Source organism: Mastacembelus armatus, chromosome 4, assembly GCF_900324485.2.
Source record: "Mastacembelus armatus chromosome 4, fMasArm1.2, whole genome shotgun sequence".
Taxonomy (NCBI): domain Eukaryota; kingdom Metazoa; phylum Chordata; class Actinopteri; order Synbranchiformes; family Mastacembelidae; genus Mastacembelus; species Mastacembelus armatus.
The window spans coordinates 5,927,472-5,948,125 of NC_046636.1; the positions used below are offsets into that span (position 1 = coordinate 5,927,472).

Consider the following 20,654-nt stretch of genomic DNA (forward strand, 5'->3'; position numbering starts at 1 on the left):
TTTAGCCTTTTTGTCTTGACATGGTGTTAAACTGTGTTTTTAAGATTGATAAGCACATTGTTAGCGTGGACTTAGTCTGATTGTTTGCCCAAAGGCTTTGCGACATTGTTCTCTAAGCGAGTCCCCTTTTAACCAGCAGCCTGTGTTTACCCAGCCACTTGATTCACACACAAAAGACTTGAGAGGGGCAGCCTTGATCTGGTCCTGTTTTCTGGGGGATCTCAAACTTTCACATTAAGCAGACAAGCAGTGTCTTTTATCCTGCACAGGAGCAGCGACGTGACGTGACGCCATGATTACTGAAAACAAGGTCTGTTTGAATGCAAATTGTGACAGTAATGTTCAGGGACAATTGTTGTGACCGGAACCAAAAACCATAACAAACACTGACTTAGCATGAGTGGATTAAAAAAAAAAGGCACCGACGGCCATAAGAAATCTGACTTCAATGGAAATTCCCTTTCTATCCATTCTAATCCTGTGTTGACCACGCTGACCAAGGAACCTTACTAGCTGTAATTCTGAAGTACTGTTAAAGTTAAAAGCCCATCTAGCAAACCACTGCTGGCCAGCACTCTGCTTAATTCAGCACCAACAGGAAAATCTTTGCCTGTGCTCCATTACAAGTGGTCAAGTATTGTCTCATCAGTCAGACTTGTTGACAGGGCAAAAGGAACTTTTTTTTTTTAAAGATGAATTCCGTCTTTTGGTCAAAGTTAGTATAACTTGCCATCTCTTTGGATTTTTCAGCTCAGAGTTCAAAAGATTTTGACTTAGAAAATGTTTTCTTCCTTGTTTCAGAAACTCTAACTGGGAGTATGAGTGTGTGCAGATTGTAGGATGCTCATAACTAGGAGTTCTGGCAAACCCAAAGCTTTCTCGTCCCGTCTTCGTCCCATCCTCGTCCCATCCTCACACAGTGTTTGGTAGCCTTTTTGACTTGATAGCTTCTTATTTCATGCTACTGACTTTGGTGTAGTTGAACTATCCAGACTGTGAGTAGGTTTTAAACAGAAACAAGTGGATGAAAAGAATAACAGGATGGAGAGAACCAGGCAGTCATTTTGTGCTACTAACTGTCAAGATGTGTTAACCAGAGGCTTGTAGCATCACTGACGGAGTCCGAGCTTTGATGTCTGCACGGCTGTGGGTTTTTGTGGTGAAGTCTGCTGGAATGGTAATGGGAGGGTATAGAATAGTCATAGTGCTGGAATCTGCCTTTGTGTTACTGTGGCAAAACATATGCTATCTCCTCTGCTTCTGTCTCCTCCTCAATCAGTCAGAGAGCTTATGTATGAGGAGCTGTGTATTTAACCTGGGTTGGGTGGGATGGAATCCTGTCACCGGGCAGACTCCTGACCAAACAGGAATTCATACATTTACTCTGTAGGATGCTGAATGCAGCTCCTCTGCAGAATCTGTCCCTCTCTGAGATGAGGAGGGGGAAGCGTTTCCCCTCATATGTCCACTTTAAACTGTTCTTTAATTTCCCTGTAAATGCGTAAATGTGTAAATCACAATTGACAACCAACAAGAGATTTAATTACTGGTCCAGTTGCGTTCTACATACCCCTACATCTCTCTGTGTATCTGTCTTTACCTGACTCTCTTTGCCTGCTCCTGTCCCTTCTCTCAGAGAGCGCTGATTTCTGCAGAGCAGGAAATGAAACTGCATTGCCCTGTGCGGCTGAGCAGGGGTGGGAGACCTGTGGAGGGAAAGAGAGAGATTCATTGAGTAATAGAAGTGCAATGTGCACATTTTTTTTTTTAGAAAGGAAGAAAAGATTAATAGTCTAAGGATATGAGTAAGGATCGGGATGGAACAATACCAAGACGTAAAAATGTTTTCAGAGGCATTTGACTGAAGGCAGTCTTCTAGCCACTCGAATCACTCAAATTGCTGAAACATTTGAGTCATTAAAATACATGATAAAACAGTAAACACAAATAAACTGAGCAAGCTTACAGCAAGGGGGCTCTGATCAGTTGAGGACTGTTGGCCTCCTTATCCTGACCTTCATACCCCTATCAGAAGTCAATGATCTTCTCCTCAGAGGGGCCTATATAAGAGGCTTAGGCCCGCGTGATCCAACTCCTGTTTGTTTAACCTCTGCATGGCTGCCTCTGCAGTGCTAAGCTTTGCCCACAAGAGCTCATTACTTCTCAGCCCTCTCTCTCGTAACCATTTCATCCAGCTGTTGTAGCGACTGGAGCGTGGGTTTAAGAGCCACTGATTATTTGCACAAACTCTTCAGACCAAAAAGTGGTGCGCTCTGTGAAAAACATGCATACCCTTTAAATGGAAATTAAACTTCCATCGTGTCGACACTTAAGCTTGCAAAATAAAATAAATAAATAAATGTTGAGCAATGCTTGCAGGCGAGATTATTTCCTAACAGAAGAAAACAGAATCCCAAACATTTCAGTGTCCCACAGTAATTGTTAATGGAACATGAACCCTGTCATGTAATTATAGCCATAATTGGGGTAAAGGAGAGATGGCACAGCTTCAGCATCTTTTCAGAGGTTTACCCACAGCCCCCTGCACTTAAATAGAATATTTATTGAGCTTTTCACTGAAATGACAAACTGTTTATGCTGTTGCATGATGTTTTGCAGCAATCCTTGGGCCCGTCCCTGTAGACATGCAGCCTGAAGGGTCCTGCTGCAGTCAAATTAGAAAAAAAATATTCCCTGTGTTGGGCAGCTTATTATTCCTGACAAGCTCTGTTGAAACACTGTTAATTTGGAACAAGACAGATCACTGTGGTTGTTATTCATGACTGTTTGAGTGTGACTTCAAATGATAGTGGAGTTCTTCAGTTTCCCCAGCAGTTTGGAGTACTGTCAGTTCATGGAGTTTGGTATGGCAAGGGTATGTCTGAACTTTCCTTCTTTTATGCTTTCTCCTGCTTGTCTATATCTCCCTCTCCTCCCCTCTCATTTCAGCATCTAAATGTTCATCATCTCAGCATCTAAATGTTTGTGCAAAGCAGATGGTTTGCCATAAAAAGTGTTTTGTGTTTGTTGCCAGTTTTTTCAGGTATATCCAGGAACATGTTCTATTCTGGCTCTTATATTTATTTCTTTAGTGTGTCTAGGACCAGACAGCAGTCACCCATTGTCGCCCACTGCCCTTATTTTGCACCACAGGCTTTTCTTAGTCCATTTACTTTTTAATTTAAACTTGGTTTGACTGTAGCCAGCTGGGTAGTATAATCTCTTCTCACGCCTGCCGTGAGCAGGAGTGGACTTTGTGTGTGTTGTTTTTCAGTGTATGAGTATATACAGATGTGCCTCTCCAGACATATGTTGCTCACCAACATTAACAGATTTTCCAGCCGCAATCTGATTTTAATAAATGTTAAAAATAGCTACATTTCCCAGTCTTGCCTTTACTTGCTGTCATGCAAACGTAGAGGTGACACTTTGGTATATATAACATTTTCATGAGGAAAATAATCAAACATAAATCCTAACACAAGACCCTGATCTGGTATCACATCTAGAAATGCTGTCTTAATGATTTAATTATGTGTATTTGGTTTTCATATTTTTTTTCCCAGTTTAAAGCAGATGAGATGAACAGGTTTTATGTGTGCCACTGTGTGATGAGCAGGATGCACAAAGAGAAATATGCTTTCGCAGCTATTATGTCATGTCTTTAGAAGCTGCTTCCTTATTAGCTGTGGAGTGAGGTTATTTAAAGAAAGAGCAATTTTCTTGCCCACTGCCCTCCATGTTTAATTGGAACAAATAACCCATTGCTAATGAGTTGTACTGCAATCTTCTTAAATGTGTTTAGGAAGTGACACTTCACTGCTTGCTGAGTGTGTTAGCTCACAGATCTATATACAGTGTGTCTGCAGAAATGATTGGTGAAGCCTCCTTACTTAATGTCACAACCATGCATTTTTTTTTTTTTTTTTACATACGGCTTTCCTGCCTTGTTCGCAATAAAACGTAAAGGAAAACAGTAGTTAAGAAGGTCCCAGGCAACAACAGAGGAGTTTACTGCAGGTTACATAGGAGATAGCAGCATGTTTCCTCTGGGCCTGTGCTTGCACAGTAATCCAGCCAGAGTATGATTGGTGGTATGCATTTGCAAATGTGCACGCCCCACATCCCAGTGTTGGTGGTCTTGGAAAGTCACCAAGATCACTTGGTTTCTCTGTAATGTGAAAGCAATTAGCAACCAGCGGTTCTACGCAGTGCTGATACGTGTGGAATAACAAAAGGAAATGTAGGTGGGCCGTAGGTACTTGTTGTGGCCATTGCATTTCTTTGGACCACGTGTTATTTCAAACTATGAGGACCATGAAGAAGTCCTTGTACATATCCTTGTTACACATTTGAAACTAATTTAGCTCTTACCTAACAGCAACATGACTTACTGTCCCATAATAATTACCAATAAAATTCTTGGAGATAAAATAGATTATGTAACAAAATACTAAAAAGGAGAAATGTAACAATAGGATGTATTTCAACATCTTAAGCTTCTAAAGAAAACAATTTTTGGATTGTTGGTAGGGTTCATATTCGAATTCCTAAAATAAATGGTTTTGGAGAAAGTTTAAATCCAGATTTATTTAGCTCCCTGCAGGTCTCTTTGATGTCTTCACCCGCCGTTTACTTCATCTGACATTCATTTTAATGAGACGGACATTCCCCCTGATAGAGATCTGCCCCTGAATTATGCAACAATACAGTAAATTGATGCCACACACATATTCATATTCTGTTAGATTGTGCTCCCTCTGTTTGGGAGATTTTTGTTTTGTGTGTGTGTGTGTTTACAGTGTGTAAGCAGGGTGCGTGCCCTCTGTCACATCTGTTTGTGGTTTTTTTCATGAACTGCTAAATGAGGGGAAAAATACTCCCAGCTGCCCTCAGGAAACCTCACCTGGTCTAGAGGCATCTCAGTTCCTTGTTTTCATTCCCACACTTTCTGTTGTTCACATTTTTCTCCACAAAACATACACACACAGACACTTCGGGATGGCTTGGTGTGTTTGCATTTTTCTCTTCCTTTTTTTTTTTTTTACAACCTTATCAGAATATGCCTGCTGTTTTTCTTAGCCTGGCTAAGGGTGCCCTAACATGAAAACATGCACATGACCTGGCCTGAAGTGTGAATATAGTGTTTATATTCTGTCCTAGCACGCACTTAAAAGTCAGATTAAGACGAGACGGGGAGGACTGTTTGGCAGGGCTACATGCGTAGCAGAATGGACCATAGCCGACTCACATGGTAAAGTCATTTTCACTTCAGCTGCTGTGGGAAGAGGACGCAGGGAGCAACATCCACCCCTCCCACCCCTTACCTCAAACCCCTAGCCGGCATATTTCAGCTATCTGAAGGGTGCAGAGCTGGGAGATATCAACTCTGAGAGCTGAAAAACAGCTTTTGTCTCAAGCGACCATCCAAGACCTCTGTCTGCTTGTTCTATCAGCAAATCATAAACTTTAGAGCACAACTAGAAACACAGTAGTGCTTATCAAAAAAGATGAACAGGTGGGACAGAAGAGGGCAGGATGTAAAAAGACCAAAGACTTGAAATATACAAAATAAACAAAGCACACTTGTCATAACAGTCATAAATTTGTGCACTTTTTACATTGTAGATTAACAGGTCATAAGGGGCATGTACAGTGTGTTAGAGAAGGAGATGCAGAGTGAGAGGGAGGGGGTTGCAAGTTGTTTTAACATCTCATGTTGAATTTAACATCTCAGTCTTAGCTTTCCAGGCTGTGTGTAAATCAAGCATGCATGTCTCCACTTTATATACTGAGAGGAGATCTCCAAGAAGGGCCTTAGCCTGTATTCCCACACAGATTCATGATACACTATCGGTTTTCTGCCTTCAGTATGGACGGTACCATTAAGCACTGACATTCAGAAATGGGAGGCACTATCAGCATCTATCTGCACCCTTCAATCTCTGCCTGTTTGCTAAAGCGTTTTCACGGCTTGGCCGTCCTCCATCTATCTTTTCCTCTGTTTGCTTTGTTTAATCTACAGTGTTTTTCATGTTTTCATGACACATGCTTGCAGACCTTCTCTACCTAATGCATTGACAGCCTATAACTGGGTTAGGTGCATGGCACAATGTTTTTCTTATTTATTTTTTGTCATATCCTCTTTTTCGTGCCCAGACAGGAAGAACGCTACCTTGGCTGGGGAGTAATGTCTGTCAAAGCAAAGCTCACAGCTGAGATTTAGTCGGCTTACGCTGCCTTTCACTCTTAACCTGTCAGTTCAGGATTTCCAGGTTTCACACCAGTTGGACAGTGGATAAACAGGGAAACAGTGCTGCTGACACATTACAATTACAAGGAGAGGCAGACGAGATTTATACAAGAATATAATCCCACTGTGTATTTACATGTACACCAACATCTTACTTACGTCATATTTATAGAACTCATGTATTTACATTTGTGATGAAGTTAGCACATATATTAAATTGCAAATGAAATGAAGCATAATGGATTTATGGACACTTAACTTTATTGTTTGCTAAATGTCACTTTCTGTCTTTGTGGTAATATGTTTTAAGGTCACATTTATATATAAGGCCAGAAATCTGTTGCAGTCCTCTTCACTAAATGTTTTGCCTTTGTTAGTAGTTTACATTGACTCATCTACAATCAGCACAGATCATAAGTCATCAAAGTGGTGTGCTGTAGCAAGCAGGAAAGCCCCTGTTTAACCACTGGCCCTGAGTTTAAGAGCCATTGTTGGTGAACACCCACGCCCTTTGAGGGTCCCTAAAGAAGACACTGAATGCTTACCAGCCCTTAGAGAGCTCTTTATTAAGTGACCCTGCAGTCTGATGTCCCTGTAGAGTGGGAAAATGAAAAGTAAACGTCCCTACTGGGATCTATAAAATAGCCCGTGCAAATCGGTACACTTCCTCAAAATCAGACACAGCCTAGTTCCATCAGTGCTACTGGACCACCAAGCTTTCAGCCAGACCTGCCCCTTTGACGAGCCTCCATCAAAAAGAGCTGTATAGAAGCAGTGGCATTGCTGTGGAAATCAATGTGGATTTGAAATGTGGAGACCAGACCTTACTCAAATAGCTCTAGTCTTCTCAGCTAAGTGCTATTCTTAACCTCTGTTCATCTTCCACACAATGTTTGTTTTATTTCTGTAGGCCATCCATACTGGGCTTATTCCATGATTTATTTTTGTATATTACATATTCTCTAAACTTATTCATGTTTATACATAGCTTTGTCCTGAGTTTCACCTTCTTTGGTACTTGCCGTGGAATTCAGTTAACTTGTTAACATCAGTTTGGCTTGCAATAATAAATCTTTGCAGGAAGGTGAACTATGGCTATTTTAGGAGCCATCAGAAGGTCAAGAAACACAAGCAGGTTTTGTGTAGCTGTCTTTAGTGAGCTGTCATGTAGCCACAGGTAACCACTCTTTTTTTTTTTGACAACATCTACGATTTGACTGAACTTGGCATTTACATTTTATTTACTGGGCCCCAGATCCCACAGCTTCCTGTCTGCACGGATGAGATTTTTTCTGTGTTTTTCTGTATTTGGTTTTTTTAAACAGTGAAAGTGATAGAGTCACAGAGCATTAAAAACTGCTGGACCACCAGTCAGGAATTGGTACGTTTAAAGAGCAAAGAATAGAGACCAGTAGATACGTATGTCTTTCTCAAATGGTGTACTCAATAAAACACCTTCGGGAAAGCTGCTGTATAACACGCTGTTGAAGGTCAGTGACCCTTTCTGTTCAGCTTGTGTGTATGTGTGTGTGTTTTACGGAGGCTCATAGCACAGCACATCCACTGTAGTTAGTACATACAATGGGATTTGACCTGCAGTCCTGCTCCACAGATATGGGGCTAGTGGTGGTTCTAGCTCTAACTGTACATGGCCAGCAGAGAGGAAAAAGTGGAAAAGAGGCAGCAGCCAGATAGATAAGGTCAAGATGGTTATTGGTAAGCATTTAAATTCCTTCTTGTAACATCTGATTGTGTTAATATGCTGATGGAGGATGTAAGTTGCCCCGTACTCCAGCAGATGAAGGAAGGACAACCTATGGGAGTAGTTAATTCAAGAGGTGAAAGGAATACATGAGAGAAAAAGAATGAATGAATGAATGAATGAATGGAAGAGGAAGAATGAGCAAACGAGTGGGAGAGTAAGCCGGGAGGCAAGGGGCAAATCTTTTATGGGGCATGGAAAATAGGGTGAAAAGAAAAGAGGGGGGGAGTTAAGGCCTGTGGTGGGTCTGAATAATGCGATCCTAGGTCCTCCTTAATGTCAAATGAATAACTCCTGACCTAACACAGGGCATTAATTGGGATGGAGTGCTCTGTTGGTTGTGTCGTGTGAAAAATGACGAAGTCGAAATCGTGTGTGTGTGTGTGTGTGTGTGTGTGTGTGTGTGTGTGTGTGTGTGTGTGTGTGTGTGTGTGTGTACATGCACATGTACATGTACACTTAAGAAAAAAATACTAATAAAAGTTTGACAGTCTTGGAAATGGAGCGATGACTGTAGGATACTCTCTGCGTGAACGATGGGACAGAAGGGGGTGGTGGGGTAGGGGGAAAGGAGATGGCTGAAAGAGGCAGCTCAAGCAGAAAGAGAGGGAAAGGGGTTAAGTGGAGGCAGGTGTTCTATAACAAACCTTCCAACCCCACCTCTCCTTTACACTAGTTCCCTCTGCTGACATTGGTCCACTGAGAGTACTGCACACTAGCCCAGGAACAGACACTTGTAAGTCATTTCCCTCCTTCTCTGTTACCTTCTTTTGTTAGACTTATCCAACCACCTTATCCTAATGATCTAATCTGTCCTACCAAATTGCGTCCTTTTCCTTTTATCCTAGCTTTCTTTCCATGGTCTACCCTTTGCATTTCCCCATTGCTGCAGGACCACCTGGCTTTGTGGTTTGAAATTGTACAAAACTCCCGTTGCTTTAAGTAGATGGACAGCTTTCCCACTGTTCCTCTCTGCCTGACCCAGCTGGCAAATTAATTTAGATTGGATTGACGTAAAAAATTTAGTTGCTTCATCGTGTTCCAGAGGTTATTAAACTCCAGCTCCAGTCTACAGCAGAATAGTACACAAATCCAGGTTTGATTGCTGGAAAAACAGGGAGCACCTGATTGATGTCATTTTGTAATTTTATTAAATGAAATTAAATCAGTCTGATTATACATTTTGCCCCATTTAAATGTAATGTAGTTAGCATCTTTTCCAATGCATTTGACTTTTGGCACATGCTTAGTCAATAGAGTGATTGTTTTATTTTAGTTTTTTTTTCTTTCCTTGTTTTCTAAGGCACCCTCACTCCATCTGTGTCACACACAATATGTTAGACCACACTGACTTTGTTTTGTGGGAATATTGTAGCATGATGTGAGCTAGCATGATGTGAGCCACTACTCTTTTCTGGCACATTCAAAATAATATCAAGTTGCCCAAGTGGACGCTATAGATCCTGGTTAGTTATCTTTGTCAGTCGATAACACCTGAATCACTAATTGAGATGTTTGCTTGTCATTGTTTAGTACCCAACATTCAGTGTTAATTACATATCTCAGAGTAAGATTGTTTAAAACCATATGGAGGTGTACCACATGGATGTGTTTCAGTGTCCTACAACATTACTGATTCAAGGCTCGCCCACTGTAATATAGTGTTTGTAAAGTGTCTTTGGGCAAATGAGTCAAGAGAGATTTTTAATAGCAGACATCATAGCTTTCATTTGACCTCTCTACGTTAAGTATGACTCACACCTATATTGTGTGTGTGCACATTTAGGGTAGTGGGAATGCTTGGAAGTTGTTACTTGCTTGGAAGTGTGTGTCTTCTGCTCTGCCCAAACATAAAGCAATGTGTCTGTCTGTGTGGACAGAGAGGATGATGGTTTAGTCTTTGAAATTCTGTTGGTTTGAGTCTCGTCGTGACTTGTTCTTATTGTTTTGACCTTGAGCAACTTCAGGCATCAGTCAGCTTCAGTTAAACATCTGGAAGAAAGACACGTGGCTCGTCTGAATCTGTGAATCACCACTTATTATACCACACGCACACACACACATTGGTGCACACACACTCACACTTAGATCACCAACAGCAATCCGTACCCACAACCCACAATCTGGTACGTTTTCACTTGCGTTTTTTATGTTCTAAAATGAATGAATCAGAGAGTTGTTCTCTCTCTTATGATCTGTGGTGATGTCCATACATTTCCAAACCAGCAGATTTTGTGCTTTCATGGAGGTTATTTTTTTCTGAATATTTCACAGCAGCAACACACACACTCACATAGAGTGACATATGTGTCAATGTCAATGAGTCAATAAACAACTACTCAGTGGTCCAGGGTTGTCAGAGGCTCCAATCCCCTCCAGAAGAGAACAGCACTGATAAACACAAATGGATAAGCAACAGACTCCAAATAGTAACAACCACAACATTTTACTACACTGGTACTGAGTAAAGACTTATTCAGTGGGATAAATGTGAACTTTCTGTTTTTGTGCCAGAGGTAAAGCTTCCTAAGATACAAAGTATTTTGGCTTGTCTTTATTATTCTCTGTCTCGCTCACTCACTCTCACACACACTAACACTCAAGGTGAACTGTTTATCTAGTTAAACCCAAATCAGACAGCGATAACAAGGTCGCCACTTCATGGCTGGTCTACTGCCTTAACTGGTGTCCATTTGTGATAAATAGCCAGGCCTTATCGATACGTTATCATCCACAGGAAGAGAGGCAACGTGCCAGACAGCAGTACTTACGAAAAGGTGGGAGGGAGACTTTGCTACAAGCCCCTGTCTGCATTAAAAGTACTTCATTAGAAAGCAATAGTTCAGTTATAGTCTTTCTATAATCTTTGTGAATTTTACTTTGAAGATTATTTAAGTACTAAGGCTTTTTTTTCTTTTCAGTCTTTCAACAGTTTAAAAAGTTTGTTTTATAGCAGAGCAAATAACTTGTTCAACTTAAAAAAAGCTTTATAGCTCCTATGAGCAGCATAAAGATCTGCGTTGTCTATTAGTGTCCCTGTTGAAGACAAAAAACTAAATCTACCTGAATTTCCTGTGCTCAAGATCTCCATGTATGTCTAGATGCTATGGTGGTGGACTGTTGTATCAAAAATGGGCAATATATAAAAAAAGTGCCTATATATCATTGAGTTTTATAAAATGGGAATAGACATCATTTGGGAGTTTAGTTCTTTCAGAGCTATGATTCTGTTTTGTTTTTTTTTTCCTGCCCTTACAGTGAAGGCAAAATCCCAGGTAAATCTATAAAGTTATCTGCACGTTTCATCGACACAGAGACATTGAAGAATTAGGTAGAATTATTGAAATACTTAACTGTCAGTATCGCTCAGTTTCCAATCTCACTCGACTCCTGGAGGTATCTTGTGAAAAAGATATGGATGGGGTGAAGAAAAAATTAATAAGAATGGCAGATGGAGACATGGAGGCCAACAGGGACCCTTCACACACCAACATGCATTAAGTATGTTTGCTTGTTGTGAACCTGATATGAAGTTATGATGAAAAATGAGGCAGTTTATGGTTTGACAGTTTCTCTGGTGTGTGTTTAGAAACCTGGCTAAATATAACTAAAACCAGCTGTCATTACTGATACATAAAGTTGGGGAATAGGGATGTTAGAGACAGATAGTTGAGACAGGGTTATAGAGGCAGTTTTTAGAACAAAACTTGCACCAGGGATGATTGGGATAAGAAAAGAAGCAACGCAGGAGGGCAGGAGGTTATTGGACTGTTCCGGTCAGCGCCAGAAATGACTTTTCCATGACTCCAGGTATGTGATCTTGGCTGAGCCCCGGGATATCCTCTGTTTATGCTCAGGCAAAGACCCACAGATTAGACGGCCTGGTATTCACCTGATTAAAATGACCTTCTTGTGTAAACTAAGCTGGTGGGTTGAGAACTATATGCACACACATATGGACCTTTTGGGACCTGGAAGGTGTATGAACAATTCTGTCTGTACAATTAACACCCACACACTGAGAGCAAAGAGTGTGGTGAGGCAAAATCACCATGGAGATTAAGAACTAAAGCCCTATGGAAGAATCAGTTATACTAATAAAACTATTATCCACTCTAGTTTAAAACACTAAGAGCTCATAGAGTGGTATGCCTTTATCTGAAACACAAGTGCATCAGAGCTTATCTTTGTCTGCAGTATAGATATTTTTTAATTCTATAGCTTTTAGCCTTTGCCTTTTTTGTCTAACATTCCAGCTCTACAGTCTGTGCTTCTGTCAATTGTCCTCTTTATGTCTGTTTGATGTGTTGAGATCAAGTTGTATGAACAGCCTAGATTTAAATAGAAAACCAATACCCAAAATCTACCTGGTTTCCCATGCAACACGTGCTTTTCAAGTTTGTGTGTCAGAATGTGTATTTGGATGCAGAACCTAACTTTATGCTGTAGTTGGCAGTATATTAGCATTAGTTCAAAAAATAGACCTGTGTGGACCTAATAATCTAATAATTTAAATTAAAAAGCAGCAGAAACAGCTGTCAGAGACAGAACAGTCAACAATTAGGAGAGAAATCAAGGAATGGTAATGGTTACAGTAGCTTGGTCAGGCAAATATCCTCTGGAAAGTGCATGTGAAAAAACAAATGGGCCTCAAATTTATCTCTGACAGAGACCTTAAAAGCATAGTTTGGCTAAATCAGTCAGACCTTCTGCTAAGGGAACACAGAAATGCACAGAGGTCTGGATGTAAGATGGTAATGTGCAGCCATGAAATCTTTTACTCACTTTGATATTTTCGACTTTTTAAATGTGAGGGGTGGTTATTACTGAAGTTAGAGGCAGGGGGCCACATGGGAGATATAGACTCATTTGTTCAGTATTAAAATATTGTAATTGCTTTTGTTTAAATATCCATACAATATATACATGTACCTTTAGAGTAATTTCAACTTTCTTTGAGATCAACTAATTTTAATTACACTGTTGTTCTCACCAAGACAACTCCAAAATGCTATATTTGGCTGAGGGTTTACAAATGCCATTTGTGAGTTCAAGTTAGGGCTAAGTATAAGGAATACATCACCCAAACTTTGATTTTAACATAAACACTTAAATAGAGTAATACGATTAGCACATGGCTACAACAATGTGCAGACCTTCCCTGGTGGTGCACAGCAGTATAGGGTACAGCTCCCTGCCATGTCTGCCTATGTATCAGTTATCTTACCCCCATACAAAACCTCACAACAGGCAGTGGGGAGTGCAGAACTGACTCCAGATCAAAGTCAATGAAAGGGCACCCCCAACCTTGAGTCTGAATTGAGCAGGGCTGTAGCGCTGTAGGCATGACCCTGACTAGAGTACATTTGCTAGTACAAATCCAGCAGCCACTTTGATCAATAATCCAGGGTTTTAAATGTCTTATTAAATGAAATTGCTCTTTCATTTTAGCACTAAATCATATATAAAACTAAATTTGAGGAATAAAGCAAAAGGAGAAAAGCTGTTGCCTGTTAACAGAACACTTGGTTTACTTGGTTGGTTGCCGGCTGGAGAGGACACTGGGAGGAGTGGGAATGCCAAGACAAAGACTGCCAGTAGAGAAGGAATGCTGGTGCCCTGCTGTGCTAATCCTAGCTGGAAAAAAAGAAGAGAATGTAGAAAGCGAGGGAGAGAAGGAGGAGACGAAAGGACGGCAAAGGAAGGTCCCAGGGTTTGAGCAGAAATGGAAAGGGTTGCTTGAGAAAAAAATCCTCTTCCCATTCATAGTCTCTCTCTAACTTTCACCTGCTTTCTCTGTGTGGCTCTAGGGTGTTCTCTTTTTCGCTGGTGGTCCAACTGGTCTCTGTTCAGTTATCGGGGCATTTGCAGTTAATGAGACAGCTGTACTATGTGAGAGGTGAATTTCTTTATATCAGTTTTTTTTTTTTTTTTTAAGTCTGCTTGGCCCAATGCTCCCTTGTCTTTCTAGTCCTGAGAGGAGTGAGTAATGCCATTTTCACCCTCAAGTGCCATTTATATTGAAACAAACACCTACCTCAGTCTGTGTTCTTTATGACTGGATGGATGATTTTAGCTTAGATCAGACCTTTTGTCTAAACATTGTAGATTCAACTGCGAATATTTAACTATGTCTACACTATGTATTAACTATGTGAAATTTATATTTCCTGGACAGAAGTATTTCTTAATAGCCATGTTTGTATTTTTTGCATATGGGCAAAAATGTTATGAATCTGTTTGTGGACGGTTGTACTGTCGTGTTAGTGAGCATTTGTGTTTTCAATCCAAGCATGAGAAGAGACAGAGTCTGAGCCTTTTGATTTAAAGCAGATCTTAAAAGCCTCTGTATGAATGCTGGAGTGGGCTGCAGCATCAGATTGACCTCCCAGATAGGAACCAGAGCACTGGCAGCTAAGGGAACATGGACTTAGACTTTAGATGACCTAGAAAACAAATGGCGTGCAAAGATTTGACACATGTCATAGTAAATAGAAAGTCCTGTAAGACTGTGTTTGTATATGTTTACTCAGAAATAAATACATAAAAACCAAATGAGCGCTATCTTACTGATGCCATGAAAGATGGCGATGTCATGATCCATCGACTGAGTCCACTTCTAGAAGCCAGCATGTTGCCTCACTGGCTGAATTCAAACCATTTCCTGTCCGGCTTCCTGCACTAGGCCTCCTGGTTTTGTCCTGTCTGGTCCAAGCTTGAAGCAATTACAAGTGGCTCGGGGGAAATCACCTCCCTCTGCAATATGCTCTGGCTCATTTTTCACAACAACAGCCAGCCCTTTAAAGTGTTGACAGAGACATTAAACACAAAGGCCTGTATCACTGATGACAGGTTTTGTAATGATGGCAAGTTCATATCAGCTCAAACGAGAATCAAGAAAATTCTTAAAAGATGAGAAGATACAAAAATTCAAATTACACAACTTTTTTCTTTGGTCACTCACCAGCTACTTGCTAGTATAAACTGTCAACATGCTTTTTCACTACGTTTCTGTAGGAAATACAGAACAGTGTATTGTCATAGATGAGTAATCCAAAAAAGAAAACGGTAACGACCTGGTAGTTTGTCTCTCAGGTTCAGAGGTTTAACAAGACAAACTGAGAAGAATAAGTAGAGAAAAGTGATTCACAGGCCAACGAGTGTTTGTTGTGGTGACTGGTCCAGATGGATTTCCACAGCAGATGGAAAGTGAAGCAGGATTTTTATGATCCTACCACTTTTCACTCCTCAAAGCCCATCTCACACAAAACAGAGGTCAGCATTTCCTTGTCCCTGTAGTCTCTGCTTTTCTTCCTTCTCTTTGCTGCCTGTCGTGTGTGATTTCTGCTTTTCTTACCATTTATCTCTCTGCTTTTTGACTCAGGAAATTAGTCTTACTCAAATCCAGAAGGCCAGGTGATTTAAAGCCCTCTCCCTGTTTCAGGCCAAAGGCTTGTTTAATGTCTTGTTCTTGATTATCTCCAGGCAGAAAATGGAGAATATTGTTCAATATTTCCAGGGTTTGAACAGAAGGCCCAGTTAGTCATCAGCAACACTGTGCAATGGTTTATTCAAGTGTGAGATTTAGTACAGTTTTAAAAATGGTTTCAGAAATAAATGAATTGCTTGATGAAGGACAAATAACACCAGAAAGAAGAGCAAGGTGAGGAAAAGAAAGATGAGGAGGGGTGTTTATTAGAGTTTGAGAGAGGCCGATGAGACATGGATTTCATTAGAGGTCCTTGTGTGAACAGTCCTCAACCAGGAGAGAGAGCATTGTTCTGCTGTCTGCCCCCAGCTCAGAGCTCCTACCATGGGCAAGGCATGTTAGGGAGACAGCCTCCTGTAGAGGGGGCTGGACAGGGGTTATCAAAGGACAAAGGAGCCTTTTGGTGTGCTGACAGGCAGACAGGTCAGATGCTGTGGTCTGCGTGTGTGTGTGTGTATGTGAGTGAGTGAGTGAGTGAGTGGGGGGGGTTCAGTTGTGTATGTGTGTGTGTGTGTGTGTGTGTGTTTGTACTATACACAAATCCTTCTCTTGCATTTTTTTACGTGTTTGTTCACCGCAGTCGGGTCAGTTTGAATAGAGGGCCGTTGATGGATAGCAGGCTGATCTGCTCCCAGGAGACAGACACCTCTATGTGTGTGTGAGTGACGATGGCGAGCTGATCAGAGCTGTGGTGTGAAAAGAATGACAGTAGGAAATGTCAGAGCAGAGCTTTGTTTATTCCACTAGCAGCCCGAATCAGTCAACTGACCTACGAAAACAGCAAGAGTTAGTTAAAAACCCACATCTGTAGACATGTTTATTGTAGGATTTTACTCTGTACACAGCTGCCTAACTTTTTTCTTTTTACAAAGAAAACAGAGGAGCAAATGTAATCTGTCACTGGCAATCATGTAACAAAAATTATTATAATGGAAACAATTTTCATTTTTGCTGGAGCAGTGCACCTAATATGGCATTTCTCAGGGTGCCTGGATTATTTAAAATACTTCACCTTACAGTAGTGGCTTATCAAAAGGCCTGACTTCTGACCTCACAGTGTTGTCTTTGCAGGTCTGGATTCTGCTATACTGGGACTTTTAAAAGAAGATGGCGTGTTAATCAGCTGGATGGATTTGGTAGTGAATGTACAGTAAATCCCCAAATAAACCTGATTGTTTATGGTATACTGACCTAATGATATTTGATTTCATGATAGTTTCCTTGAATGTTTATTATTAAAATGTAGAGCTACGAAGCATCAGGGCTTTATTGCATTAACCTGTCAAGTTCCTTAAGTTGACATTAAACAACTGGTCAGATTTGTAATCATCTTCTTTTTGAACTAATTTGGTCTAGTTTAACAGATAACTTTGTTTAAACACAGATGTGTTTATATTCCTTCTAATGAGCCTTCAAATATATGATGATGTGTATCAGTACCAATACTTTAGTATCATTAAGTAAAAAACAAATTCATGCAATAATAAGCCTTTGTCATTGTATTTCACTTCAGATGCCGCCAGTTAACATAATGTATAAGTTAAAAATATACAGATTTTAGCTGACATGCCATCTTTCCATATTTTGTTAAATCTATGGGGATAAGGTCCCAGTTGAAAGCTTCAACTGAGGCCGAGCTGGTCAACTGCGGAACCATCGGGGCAGTGCACAGTATCCTAATCATCACCTCTTATCTCTGTGCCATCCACTGTATGGCAAACTTGAAGATGTTTCGTGGAGCTTGGCTGGTCATATAAAGGCTTCAGTCTTGTGAGATTAGTTATTAAAACTAAACAGGGAACATTCCACTTTCACATACTTCTCTTGTTCCTTCTGTCTCCTCCTCTGCACTCACTCACCAACACCCAAATGTTTCCCAGCATTGCCTTTTCAGTATTTTGTCTAAATCCCCCCCTTTTCATTTTACTTAGGCACAAAGTGAAGAAGCATGTTTGTATTGCAGTCTGCCAGAAATGCGACTCAGCAGGCAACAAAGAATGCCATCATCCAAACACATCTTCTAATATTTCTTCTTCCTCATCTTTTCTCATCACTGTTTGGATCCCTCTGCTCTGTACATCTCCGTCCAGTGGCCTGACCCTGCTGAGCTTAGCTGCATTCCAGGAAGTGCACTGACTTTCAGTAATCTCATTTATTTTTAATTATATGAGTGCAATGTTCTTTTAATTGATTTAGGGGTTATGTAAACACTGAGAACATTTCTTCCTACTTGCGTGCAGCTCTTTACCTGCTGCTGTGTGGTGTGGTATGAGCTTCCACATAAAAAATGAGTTAAATATCAGTCTGTGTTCTAACATTTATGTAAAGTTAATGGCACTTTTGGGAAAGCACGGTAAATATTACGTAACTACACGGTCTAAATTATTGACAGATGATTTTCTGTTCTCCTGTCTTTGATTGTACTTCATTGTTTTTATTCATGTGTTTTACATTATTAATGTCTCACTGCCCCAGAGACAGTTTTTACTGATTTTGTATGTTACACAATGGAGTCGTGGAGGATTTGGAGCAGTTTGAACAGGCCATCTCCAGCTTGGTGATTCCATGACAAATGTATTTATAATACTTGGAACATAAAAGGTTTTTTCAAGATAAGATTTTCTTTTATAAAAGTCACCATGTTTTTCCAGAAAGGCTGGCATTTGTATTAAATGCTTTCTTTAGTGAGCATATAACAGTAATTATAGGATCATAAATGTTAATTATGGGTCGAACCCACAATCTGACTGGTACTATTTGTGCCTTAATCCACAAAGCCTTCATTTGCTCTGGTGCTGTTTATTAAACCCTCTGTGCTTCCAGTGGTGGTAGCCCTCAGTAGTGGATGCTGGGGCACCTTGATGGATTTGGTATGTTATTGGGGGAGACACAGGGTGTTACACCCCTACCACTCCTGCCACTGCACGTGTGTTTGTGTGAGCACTTGTGTATACGTATTAAAGGCTGGGCTGTCAAATGGAGCCATGATGTGGTGCCCAGCTTTGAAGACGTTTGATGTATTCATGTCATAATAAATTTGGTTAGTTTCCATACTTGTGGCGAACACTTATGTTTAAGCATCTCCATCAGGTCCCGTATGCTTTCCCTGATGCTTCATAACCTATTTTCACATCCACACAACTGCAGCCATAAACCATTTTCAGCATCAGCGTTTTGTTGATGGGGATATTTCTCAGTTACCAACAGGTTTTTCTTGATCCTGACTCTTTTTTTTCTTTTTTGTCTTGTTCCTCGAAGGGGGTTTTTTCACCAGGCTTTTCTTCCATCTCTCACACATTATTGGATCAGAGTTTATAAGTCATTAATTATGTATGTATGAGTGAATGAATAACCACAAAGGAAAACATGTAGATAACATCTTAGCCTTTTAGGAATTAAAGAACCATTAAAGAATGCGTGTCTATGAAGTCCTGACTGACCTTTTAAATGTGCTTGAATCTTGGCCAGACCTTTGAGACCATGTGACACTGGGCTCACTGCTGGTCTGAGGGTCTGTGATCAGCAAAGTGGATTTTCCTCACTAACATCGCCCAGGTGTTACTGGTTCAATCAACAGGCAAGCTGTTTAATTATGGTGCTGGGATGTGAAGTCAGTAGTGAAAAAAAAAAAAACAAAAACATAAACCAGCCATGAGTGTATTTGGAGGTTACAGGTTTGCGTAAGAGTGCTGGGTGTTTGTAGATGTTTAGTTTGAGGCTGAATGCTTTCCAGGATGTGTGCTGAACTTGAAGCAGAGGTTAAAATCCTTCCTGTAGTTAATTTACTGAATGGTGTTTTCCCAACCCTGAGGAACTTAAGTCCACAAAGTCACTTTCTTATATTTAAAGATCCAAATAACACATCTACCCTTGAAGGAACATCAGTGATATCAGCGAATACTAATACGCTCATTTTTAACAGAAAAGATACATAATCCTCCAGTGGCATTTTAATGGCTGTAACATGAATGAGTTAATGAAATAAAACGGACCACCCATAGTCTTTAAATAAACACACAATGTCTTTCTCTGCCACTTGTGCACAAGAGATTACTCGCACACATTGTTCACACACAAACGTACACACACACACACTTACGTTGTGGCATTGATTCATATGCACTCTGGTAAGTAAGGTGGCGTCTCAGTATACAGGCAGATACATGCAGGATGTCTGTTCACACATACATGACATGTGAGACCAAAATACAACACCATATACCCAAACATATATTCTCATATAAACACGTTGTTCCGTATTTGTCAGTCCACTGACACCTGATTCATAAACCCAATGGCTCACCTACTGCTGGCAGAAGTGCCAAGTGCAAATTGTTGCAGCATGACCCTGCACGCAGATATTTGACATGTGGTTTCCACTGCAAAGCATTCAACCATCACCAAATTTCACTTGGTATCAAAAAACATAAGCTGTTTTGTTTCAGGGTGGGCCATGATTGGCCAGTTGCATCACTGCAAAGCAACGCCAAAACAAAAAATCTAAATAGTGTGTAGTGTGTGAGATCCACAAAGCAATGCTGTGTGTATGTGTATGTGTGTGTGTGTGTGTGTGTGTGTGTGTGTGTGTGTGTGTGTGTGTGTGTGTGTGTGTGTGTGTGTGTGTGTATGTGTATGTGTATGTGTATGTGTGTGTGTGTGTGTGTGTGTGTGTGTGTGTGTGTGTGTGTGTGTGTGTGTGTGTGTGTGTGTGTGTGTGTAAGAATCAGTACAAGTTTAATTTTTTGACCTGTGGTTTTGAATATGGCTGAATTTATCATTTAGTGTAATTTTTATTTAATGATTAGAATTATAAAAGTCATTATCCAAAAAAGTGCTTATTCAGTGACAACAATATTTGCTTCTAGAGGCTTTTAGCTGCTCAGCACTACATCTGTGAAGCCCTGACTTCTTCTTCTCCTTTCGGCTGCTCCCTTCAGGGGTCACCACAACGAATCATCTGCCTCCATTTAACCCTATCCTCCGTATCCTCATCACCCACACCAACTATCCTCATGTCCTCCTTCACTACATCTGTGATGCCCTAACTACAAAGGGGAAAATTGGAAGTAAAGGTTTCATACATTTTTATCATCTTATACATGCAGCCAAATATTTGCTTGACCCCACAGTCAGCATTAAGACATTTGTCA

The 20,654-nt window shown here is 40.5% G+C and overlaps 1 protein-coding gene across 2 annotated transcripts in view; it reads left to right on the top strand.

Moving 5' to 3' along the window:
* The window catches only part of ror1 (receptor tyrosine kinase-like orphan receptor 1), a 106,524-nt gene that overhangs the window by 7,655 nt on the left and 78,215 nt on the right, over positions 1-20,654 (top strand). The gene's annotated exons all lie outside the window — the stretch shown is intronic.